This window comes from Bos javanicus, chromosome X, assembly GCF_032452875.1.
Source record: "Bos javanicus breed banteng chromosome X, ARS-OSU_banteng_1.0, whole genome shotgun sequence".
Taxonomy (NCBI): Eukaryota; Metazoa; Chordata; class Mammalia; order Artiodactyla; family Bovidae; genus Bos; species Bos javanicus.
The window spans coordinates 121,150,798-121,160,984 of NC_083897.1; the positions used below are offsets into that span (position 1 = coordinate 121,150,798).

The 10,187-nt window shown below is 46.8% G+C and overlaps 1 pseudogene; it reads right to left on the reverse strand.

Moving 5' to 3' along the window:
* Window positions 1-6,051: 6,051 nt before the first annotated feature.
* Window positions 6,052-7,845, reverse strand: LOC133242689 (melanoma-associated antigen B4-like; annotated as a pseudogene).
* Window positions 7,846-10,187: the final 2,342 nt, after the last annotated feature.

The following is a 10,187-nucleotide window of genomic DNA, read 5'->3' on the forward strand; positions in this document are numbered from 1 at the left end:
GTCTATTTCTCACTTCCACTGTATAATTGTAAGGGATTTGATTTAGGTCATACCTGAATGGTCTAGTGCTTTCCCCTACTTTCTTTTAAGTAGGATAAATTGGTAAATTTACCATTGCTAAATTGGTTTCAGAGTAAATTGGAAGTGGTCAAACAGGAGATTTTGGGGGGCTCCAAAATCACTGCAGATGGTGATTGCAGCCATGAAATTAAAAGACGCTTACTCCTTCGAAGCAAAGTTATGACCAACCTAGATAGCATATTCAAAAGCAGAGACATTACTTTGCCAACAAAGGTCCGTCTGGTCAAGGCTATGGTTTTTCCTGTGGTCATGTATGGATATGAGAGTTGGACTGTGAAGAAGGCTGAGCGCCGAAGAATTGATGCTTTTTTGAACTGTGGTGTTGGAGAAGACTCTTGAGAGTCCCTTGGACTGCAAGGAGATCCAACCAGTCCATTCTGAAGGAGATCAGCCCTGGGATTTCTTTGGAAGGAATGATGCTAAAGCTGAAAATCCAGTACTTTGGCCACCTCACGCAAAGAGTAGACTCATTGGAAAAGACTCTGATGCTGGGAGGGATTGGGGGCAGGAGGAGAAGGGGACAACAGAAGATGAGATGGCTGGATGGAATCACTGACTAGATGGACGTGAGTCTGCGTGAACTCCGGGAGTTGGTGATGGACAGGGAAGCCTGGCATGTTGCAATTCATGGGGTTGCAAAGAGTCAGAAACGACTGAGTGACTGAACTGAACTGAAACAGGAGATGGCAAGAGTGAACACTGACATTTTTGGAATCAGTGAACTAAAATGGTCTGGAATGGGTGCATTTAATTCAGATGACCATTATGCCTACTACTGTGGGCAAGAATCTTTTAGAAGAAATGGAGTAGCCATCATAGTCAACAAGAGTCCGAAATGCAGTACTTGGGTCCAATCTCAAAAATTACAGAATGATCTCCATTCGTTTTCAAGGAAAACCATTCAATTCACAGTAATCCAAGTCCATGCCCCAACCATTAATGCTTAAGAAGCTGATGTTAAACAGTTCTCTGAAGACCTACAAGACCTTCTAGAACTAACACCCAAAAAAGATGTCTTTTTCATCACAGGGGACTGGAATGCAAAAGTAGGAAGTCAAGAGATACCTGGTGTAACAGGCAAATTTGGTGTTGGATTACCAAACTGAAGTAGGGCACAGGCTAACAGACTTTTGCCAAGAGAAGACACTAGTATTCTCAGAGCAAAAACCTTCCAAGAACACAAGAGAAGGCTGTACACATGGACATTACCAGATGGTCAATACGGAAATCAGATTGATTATATTCTTTGTAGTCAAAGATGGAGAAGCTGTATACAGTCAGCAAAAATAAGACCAGGAGCTGACTGTGGCTCAGATCATGAACTCCTTATTGCAAAATTCAGACCTAAATTGAAGGAACCAGGGAAAACCACTAGACCATTCAGCTATGACCTAAATCAAATCTATTATGATTATACAGTGAAAGTGACAAATAGTTTCAAGGGATTATATCTGATAGACAGAGTGCCTGAACTACTATGGACAGAGGTTCATGACATTGTACAGGAGGCATTGATCAAGATCATCGCCAAGAAAAAGAAATGCAAAAGGGCAAAATGGCTGTCTGAGGATGCCTTTAAAATATCTGAGAAAAGAAGAGAAGTGAAAGGCAAAGGAGAAAAGGAAAGATATACCCATTTGAATGCAGACTTCCAAAGAATAGCAAGCAGAGATAAGAAAGGCTTCCTCAGTGATCAGTGCAAAGAAATAGAGGAACACAACAGAATGGGAATGACTAGAGATCTCTTCAAGAAAATTAGAGATACCAGGAGAATATTTCATGTAAAGATGGCACAATAAAGGAAGAAATGGAATGGACCTAAGAGAAGCAGAAGATGTTAAGCAGTGGTGGCAAGAAAACTTTAAAAGAACTATACAAAAAAGATCTTCATTACCCAGATAATCATGATGATGTGATCACTCACCTAGAGCCAAACATCCTGGAATGTGAAGTCAAGTGGGCCTTAGGAAGCATCACTATGGATAAAGCTAGTGGAGGTGATGGAATTCCAGTTGAACTATTTCAAATCCTAAAAGATGCTGCTGTGAAAGTGCACACTCAATATGATGTCAGCAAATTTGGAAAACTCAGCCGTGGCCACAGGACTGGAAAAGGCAAGGTTTTATTCCAGTCCCAAAGAGAAGCAGTATCAAAGAATGCTCAAACTACCACACAATTGCACTCATCTCACACGCTAGTAAATTAATGCTCAAAATTTTCCAGGCCAGGCTTCAACACTATGGGAACCATGAACTTCCACATGTTCCAGGTGAATTGAGAAAACGCAGAGGAACCAGAGATCAAATTGCCAAATTTTAGTGGATCATAGAAAAGCACGAGAGTTTGTGAAAAACATCTGCTTCTGCTTTATTGACTATGACAAAGCCTTTGACAGTGTGGATCACAATGAACTGTGGAAAATTCTTAAAGAGATGGGAATACCAGACCACCTTACCTGCCTCCTGAGAAACCATATGCAGGTTAAGAAGCAACAGTTAGAACTGGACATGGAACAACAGACTTGTTCCAAATAGGGAAATGAGTACGTCAAAGCCTTACTTATTTGTCCCCCTGCTTATTTAGCTTCTATGGATCATACATCATGCAAAATTGTAGGCTGGATGAAGCACTAGTTGGAATCAAGATTGCTGGGTGAAATATCAGTAACATTAGACACACATATGACACCACCCTTATGGAAGAAAATGAAGAAGAACTAAAGAGCCTCTTGATAAAAGTGAAAGAGGAGAGTGAAAAGGTTGGCTTAAAACTCAACATTTAAAAAAGTAATATCATGGATGGCACCAGGTCAGATCACTTCATGGAAAATAGATGGGGAAATAATGGAAACAGTGACAGACTTTTTTGGGGGGCTCCAAAATCACTGTAGATGGTGACAACAGCCATCAAATTTTAAAAGACACTTGTTCCCTGGAAGAAATGCCATGACTAACCTAGACAGCATGTGAGAAAGCAGAGACATTTCCTTGCCAACAAAGGTCTGGCTACTCAAAGCTATGGTTTTTTCAGTAGTCATAAGTTGGACTATAAAGTAAGATGAAAGCTGAAGAATTGATGCTTTTGAACTGTGGTGTTGAACAAGTCTCTTGTGAGTCCTTGAACTGCAAGGAGATCAAACCAGTCAATCCTAAAGGAAATCAGTCCTGAATAGCTGAAGCTGAAACTCCAATACTTTGGCCACCTGATGCGAAGAACTGACTCAGTGGAAAAGACCCTGATGGTGGGAAATATAGAAGGCAGGACGAGATGGGGCCAACAGAGAATGCGATGTTTGGATGGCATTACTGATTAAATGGATGTGAGTTTGAGAAGGTCCAGGTGTGAGTAGGTGATGGACAGGGAAGCCTGGCATGCTGCAGTCCATGGGGTCGCAAAGAGAGAGGCACAACTGAGCAATTGAACTGAACTGCTGGCTGGCTCCACCAGTTCTCGCTCAGGCTCCTCGTTTGACTCCTGGGAAGACCTATATATCCTCCCTGTCTTCACTATTACTGTCCTCACTTTTCTGTCACCCTAAGTGGGACTGGCAGTTGCCTCCATTCAGCCTGACATCTATCCAAGTGTCTGCCAGTACTGACAGCAGGGACAAACTGTAGTTGCCCCATGGTTATGGTTTTCATGTTCCCCTGCATCCTCTGGTCCTCTCCCTAATGACTAGACCACCCGAAAATTTCCCCTATGCCATGTCAGCCAACCCTATACGTAAGCCCGTAGCACCCTCAGTCCCCAGGTGTAGAAGTCTGAGTAGGCCATGTTTACCCACAGGTGTTTTGAGGGGCTTCTGAGAACTAACAGCAGAGGGTAGGATGCTCTGGCCTCCCTTGCCCTGGGGACAGTGACCTCGAGAGTACTTTCTCTCTCAGGGTCTGTGCCTCTTCCCCATATCGACCGGAGTCCTCCCAAGCTGGAAGCAAGTGGGTGACACATCTGGCTACCTCTGCCTGGGGCTCCCAGACTTGAAACGGTGCTGGGGCTGTGTGTCCCTTTCTCCTTTGGGTTGGGGTTCCCCTCGGTCCTCTCTCCAGGTCCTCACACTGATTTCCAATGGCCTAGGGAGGCCTGTCTTCTCATGCTACAGCCTTGAATTCCCTGAGACCACCTCAGAGGATGTGAAGGCTCCCTCGTGGGCATGCCTGCCTGTGGGTCACTCATGGCTGACACTAGGGGAGGGATTCTATGGTGTCCCCACTTTTATAATGTGAGTGGGTCCCTTAGTCCTCATGGTCCTCTGCTTGACTCTTGGCCTGAACTGGAATTCCTCCAGAGGCTGGCCCCTGAGCCCAAGTTCCTCACCTCCTGAGATGGTCTAAATGTGTGGGGTGCATCATGCTGGCATTCCCAAATTTGCCAATGGGAGGTGTCGAGTGGTAGGGCTGTGTTCTAGGTGCAGTCCCTATATCCTCATTTGGAGTCACTAGTTTTCTATTCTGTACTGAGTGAGGCTTCTCCCAGTAGACCAAGTCTCTCACCTCCCTGACACCACTCCCAGCGGAAAGGGGCACTTCAGCCAGAAAGCTTTGTCCTGGACCATGTATGGCTGACATCAGGGCTGGGTCTTCAAAGTCTCCTCTGTTCTGGGCTAAGTAGTCCTCTAGCCCTTCGTTCAGGGACGTCATCCTAACTCCTGACTGGACTCAGACTGCACCCTCCACTCATCTGAGGCTGTGTTCCTCAGAACCAAGGCATTACTTTCTTGGAAGTTCTGAATTGGAAGACAGGATGAGCCAGATGTGTGCAAAGCTATTGGGGTCTTCTGAGGAGCAGAACATTATAGGGCTCCACTCTTCTGAAGTCAGTGGTCCTCAGTGATAGCTCAGGTTTCTTACCTTAACTTCCAGTAGCATAGGGTTAGGGTAAATCCTATCCTGCATGAATGCTGGAATGCATGTACTACATATAAAGCAGTGGCATAGTCTTTAATAAGTATAGGTCTGTAATAACTGCAAGTTATGATTTTTATAAATCCCTGAAATACCACCTACCCATCTGAGTTTATTTTTAATCTGTGAAGATAGCAGAGAATATGCAGTGAATTAGGACAAAAGAAACAAATATTCTTAAATTAGCTAAATAAGTCAAAGTTTTTTTTTTTATTTTTACTAATAGAAAGTTTAAAAGAAATAAGGTAAACAACAACTTAAAGACATTTTCCTCCACTTCTTTTTGTTTGTCAGTATTTTCTGTGGTCGTCATTTGCATTACCATGAAAATCTCTCCTTCCGTGCCCTGTTACCTACTTCCAGATCATGGAGACAATAAAGATGGTTTGTGAATCTCTTTTACATCTACCGAAACTGTAACTTTAAAACTCCTAAAACAGCAATAAATGTAACAGCAATATCATTACCCAATTAATATTCTGAACAAAAACACACTTAGAAGTTAAAACATTTGGAGAAAAGGAAATAAATAATGTGTAGAAGTTAGTCATGTAAAACAGTAATGAGATCTAAACTTGGTTTGCTTCACCCCTACTACCTTTCACTCTTTAGAAGCTTGACTACTCTTCAAGAAAATTCTGTTCCAAAGTCATGTTACCTTGTTTGGATTGTGAACAATCTATTCAGTACTTCCAATGTGTTTTACAAATACCCAGACTGTGGCTTTCAAAACTTTAAAACAGCAAAGACCTATAATTTATATGATCCATACATTTGTATTCTGAAGCACAATAAACCTTATCAAAAGTAGTAACACTACAAAATACTTACCACCTCCCTCATCTCTTTACCTATCTACTTTAAATCATCTTTCACTAGATATTTCTCCTATGGATAAAGGGGGAAAGATACATATTTTGTTAAAATGAACTGCAGGTAAACTCCCTTTCTACTTAAAACTGTAGGAACACATAGGTATTGTTCCCTCCACCCCTACTACTCTGCACTATTTAGGAGCTAGATTGCTCTGTTCCAACACAAAGGGAACAAAGTGCCCTGGCCTCCCTCCTTAGATGTGGGAGGAGCTGCAGGACTTGGCCCTGGGAGGGGCACTGGCCTCAGCCATAGCTGGATGCTGCATCGCAACTCTCAGCCCTGCTCTCTCTGCCTAATCTCTCAGAGCCTCATCATAGAGGTCTCGGAAGTAACTAGGGACCGTATCATGGGTCTTGGCCAGAACCTCCAGCACTTTCATCTTACTGGTCTCAGCACAAGCTCTTGGGTCCCACAGGAACTCATAGTGTGGACGATCACTATTGGGCACCTGGAGGTACTTCAGGTACTTCTGCACCAGCTCTTTGGTGATGAGCCTTCTGGGCTCTCCAAAGATCAGGTGCTTCCTCCCAGCATAGACCCCCAACACACTGAGGAATTCCCAGACCTCCTTGGTGGCCTGGTTCCCCTTCATGAAAATGAACCCCAGGAGCGCCATGAGGAGACTGGACTTGGGCGGCCCCTTCTCATCACTTGGACCTTCGTCACCCCCGAGGCTGAGCTTGCTGATGAGGACATAGATGTTCCTGCTGTGGTCCACTTCCTTCAGCTCCAGGCCAAACACCAGCTCCATGCACTCAGAGGCTCTCCTGAGGATCTCAGGGAAGTGCTGCCTGTACTTCCTGTTGATGACCGTCAGCAGGGCGTTCTGTCATGGGCTCCTTCGTGCCGTACTTCTCCAGCAGGAACTCCACCAGCATGCTGGCCTTCCTGGTCAGAGGATCATTGAGAATGCTCTGAGTGGCCAGGGCTGCCTGGGAGGCACCTGCACTTTCTTCCTCTAGGCCCTGGGCTCCTTCATCAGATCCTGCACAGGAAGCCCCTGCATCAGGAGAGCTAGTGCCAAGGCTCCCTGAAGCTTCTGGCTTTTGCCAGCAGCAGGAGAGCTCGGGGGAGAACCCTGAGGGCCAGAAGAGGGAGAAGAGGGGCCCTCCTCTTCTGTGGCTGCAGCAGCACTGTTCTTGGCCTCCTGGGGACACTGAGTGTCCCCCTGGATCTGGTGGCGTTTCACATGGGCATGGTACTTATTGTTGTGCCTCCGAGGCATGAGGACACAGGTCTCAGACTGCAGGCGGGCATGCAGGCAGGAAGGCCGGCACCAAGGGCACCTAGAATAAGGACAAGAAGATTCCGTGAGCACCTTCACCCGGAAGAGTCCTCCCCGGCTTGAACCAACGCTGCCTCTGAGGGGTCTTTCAGGCCAGTGCTCTAGAACCACAGGGCTCCTGTTCTCCTGGTGAGCCTATCCCCTAAGACCCCTGAGGAGGATATGAGAGTGAGCACTGGGGCACAGCCAGACAGCCCTGCCTGGGTGTTAGAGGGGAGCCTGTCAGGGCTGGCAGAGGAGGCAGGTTCTCTCAGTTCACATTTAGAATCAGGATGAAAATTGGGACAAGACTCCCCCATATCCGAACCCCACCCCCACCACTCCGCACATACCCTGTTCCCTCTCCTGCTCTGAAGTTGACACTGCCTCCTTTGTTGTCACCCCAGAGGAAGAGAGGAGGTAGTACTCAGCCCTCCACCAAAGGGTCCTGGGATCTGCCCCTCTGCTGTCCGGCGGCTGCCCCTTTACGATCACACCCTAACTTCCCCTAACTGCAGCCCCCCTTCCCTCTGTTTGGCCGGAAGGAAATGCTGAGCACAGGGGAGGGTCCTGAGTGGTCCATGTGATGGGAAGGATGGTCGTCACCCTGACTCCTCCCGAGCCCTGACATTCCCCCTCTGCTGACTGGCTGCCAGCTCCTCGGACCGTGGTCCCCTCCTCGCTGTGTCCTGTGTCCTCGATCACAGTAAGGGAGCCCCTCATTCTTTAGAGCCACCCGGGTGCTGCCCGGATGGTCCGCGTCTGAGTCTCAGTGGTTGGGGTGTTATGTGTAGCCACCGTTCTGGGGCGTGGAGACCCTCAGTCCCCCGAATGTCCCACCTTCACTCCACAGGGCTCGTGGCTCTTACTCTATTGAGCAGAGCCAGAGTCCAGCAGAGCCTGACTGAGGCATTCTTCCCTGACACCCACTAGGGTTAGCAGATGGTCTTGTGGCCTAAGAACTAGGCTAGATCCTCTGGTCTGAGAGCAGGGGCAGGGTGGCCTGAAGTTGTGCGGTCCCCTCTATTTGGCTGGAAAAGGGTTTGGGGGTGTGGAGATGTGTCCCCGCACTAGTAACTCATGTCACCTCCACCTTTGACAACTGATGAGACTTGGGACTCCTCTGTCTGGTCACCGTCCACAGCAGCTCTCAAAGATAACGCAACTCTCACAGATGGTGTCTCACTCCAGCGTGTTTCGGAAGATGTCACTTCCTGTCATGCACATCTGAGCTCCAGGAGGACACCAGGGGCGGGGCCTGGGTGGGTGGGGTTCAGGGGAGTTTCCTGCAGCATTGGCATGGGAGTTTTCCTTGACTCTTAGGAGGTCCTGGGACGTTACTGTGATGAGCTCAGTCAACTGGCCTCACTCCATGCCTCTCACTTCTGTCAGCAACCCTGGCAGAGAGTGTTTAGGAGTCTGAGCCTAAAAGCCTTCGTGGAGCTCTGGAGACTGAGAGCAAGGGCTCTCTGGGGCCCCTTCTTCTGTGCTGAGTGATGCTCTCTGTTCTTTGTGTCTTCCCTTGACCACTGTAGGTGCTGGGCTAGGGCCCATCTGCTGACCTGAGAACAAAGCCTCACATGGAAGACATCAAATCCCCAGAGTCCTGGTGTGACATGCACGTACGTCTCATCTGGACACTTCTGCCTGATGCTTATCTGGACACTTCTGGCTGAGGCTTCCTGGAAATGGCTGAAGCAGGTAAGACGAGCTGAGAGTGAAGGATGGGAGACTGTCTTCTGTGGTGTGGAACCCCTCACATGTCACTCAGGATCTTCATATTGACTGCTAGCAAGGCCTGGAAATCCTTCCCTTTCTGGCATGAATCCACCCCTGTCCCCAACCATGGCCCACACAATCCCAGAAGAGTAAGTGAAGGAAGGGGATCCTTCGCCTGACAGTTCTCACTGTGGGCTCTTAGTTGACCACAGGGGCATTGCTCTTAAGTTCTGAGATGAATTTCTGTCCTTTTGTATAATTACTGTAATACTAGTCTTTCTCTTTTGGTCCCTGTGCGATAGTCTATTAGGGTGACCGTTGAAAAGGCACAGTTGTAATCCACTAACATTCCCTGGTGACTCAGGTGGTGAAGAATCCGCCTGCAATGTGGGAGACCTGGGTTCGATACCAGAGTTGGAAAGATCCCCAGGAGGAAGGCATGGAAACCCAATCCGGTATTCTTGCCTGGAGAATCAAAATGGCCACAGGAGCCTGTCAGGCTATAGTCCATGGGGTTGCAAAGTGTTGGACACAGCTGAGCAACTCAGCAAACACACAACAAAGTTTGTGCTGGTTTTTTAATGACCTCTAGGCCATACTGCTACATCCAACCCAAACTTTGGTGCCCCATGGTCCTGGCATGGGGCTCTGAGATGCTGCCTCAGATACCCTCAGTGAAGCAGTAGAGATTCATGGTCCAAGGGCATACTTGAAGAATCAGGGGCTCAACTTTCAAGCCTCTTCCAGCTTATCTTGTTGTCTGCTTCCCTTGGAGGCTGCACACCTATGTCAGCCTCAGAGTACTCCCCAACCTGGGCACTCATATGGCCTAGTTCAATGGAGACCTATTGTCCATCAGGGATTATGTAATTTTGTGTTTTTGCTTTTGTTAATAGTTTTCTTTATTCCTTGTGTAAGTTTTCCATGTGTTTTTTTTTTTTTTTTTTTTTTCTGGATCCAGGAAATAGCAGCCCATGGTTGATTGGGGTCTTAGCTGCTCTGCATGTGGTATTAAATCTGTAAAGGAGTTAAGGAAAAGTGAGCCTTACAATATCTGCTCCTCCTGAATACACATAACATAGTATTTTGTTTGACACCTCTTTTTCCTAAGGCTCTCAGGGAATTTTTGTTGCTTCCATCTGGGCTGTATACATTGTTTAAGGTTTCTTTGTAGGTATATTTTTTATATGGTTGCTTTTGTTTATGTTGTACTTTCTATTACATGATCTGAGCAATTGTTGATTCTTCCAGAGCAGTCTCTTGACTTTGCTGTGTTGATCTTTTTATACCAGATGTCTGAAGTTCCTTATATTTGTTAATATTTTCTGTGCCTGTTCCCTAAGCAT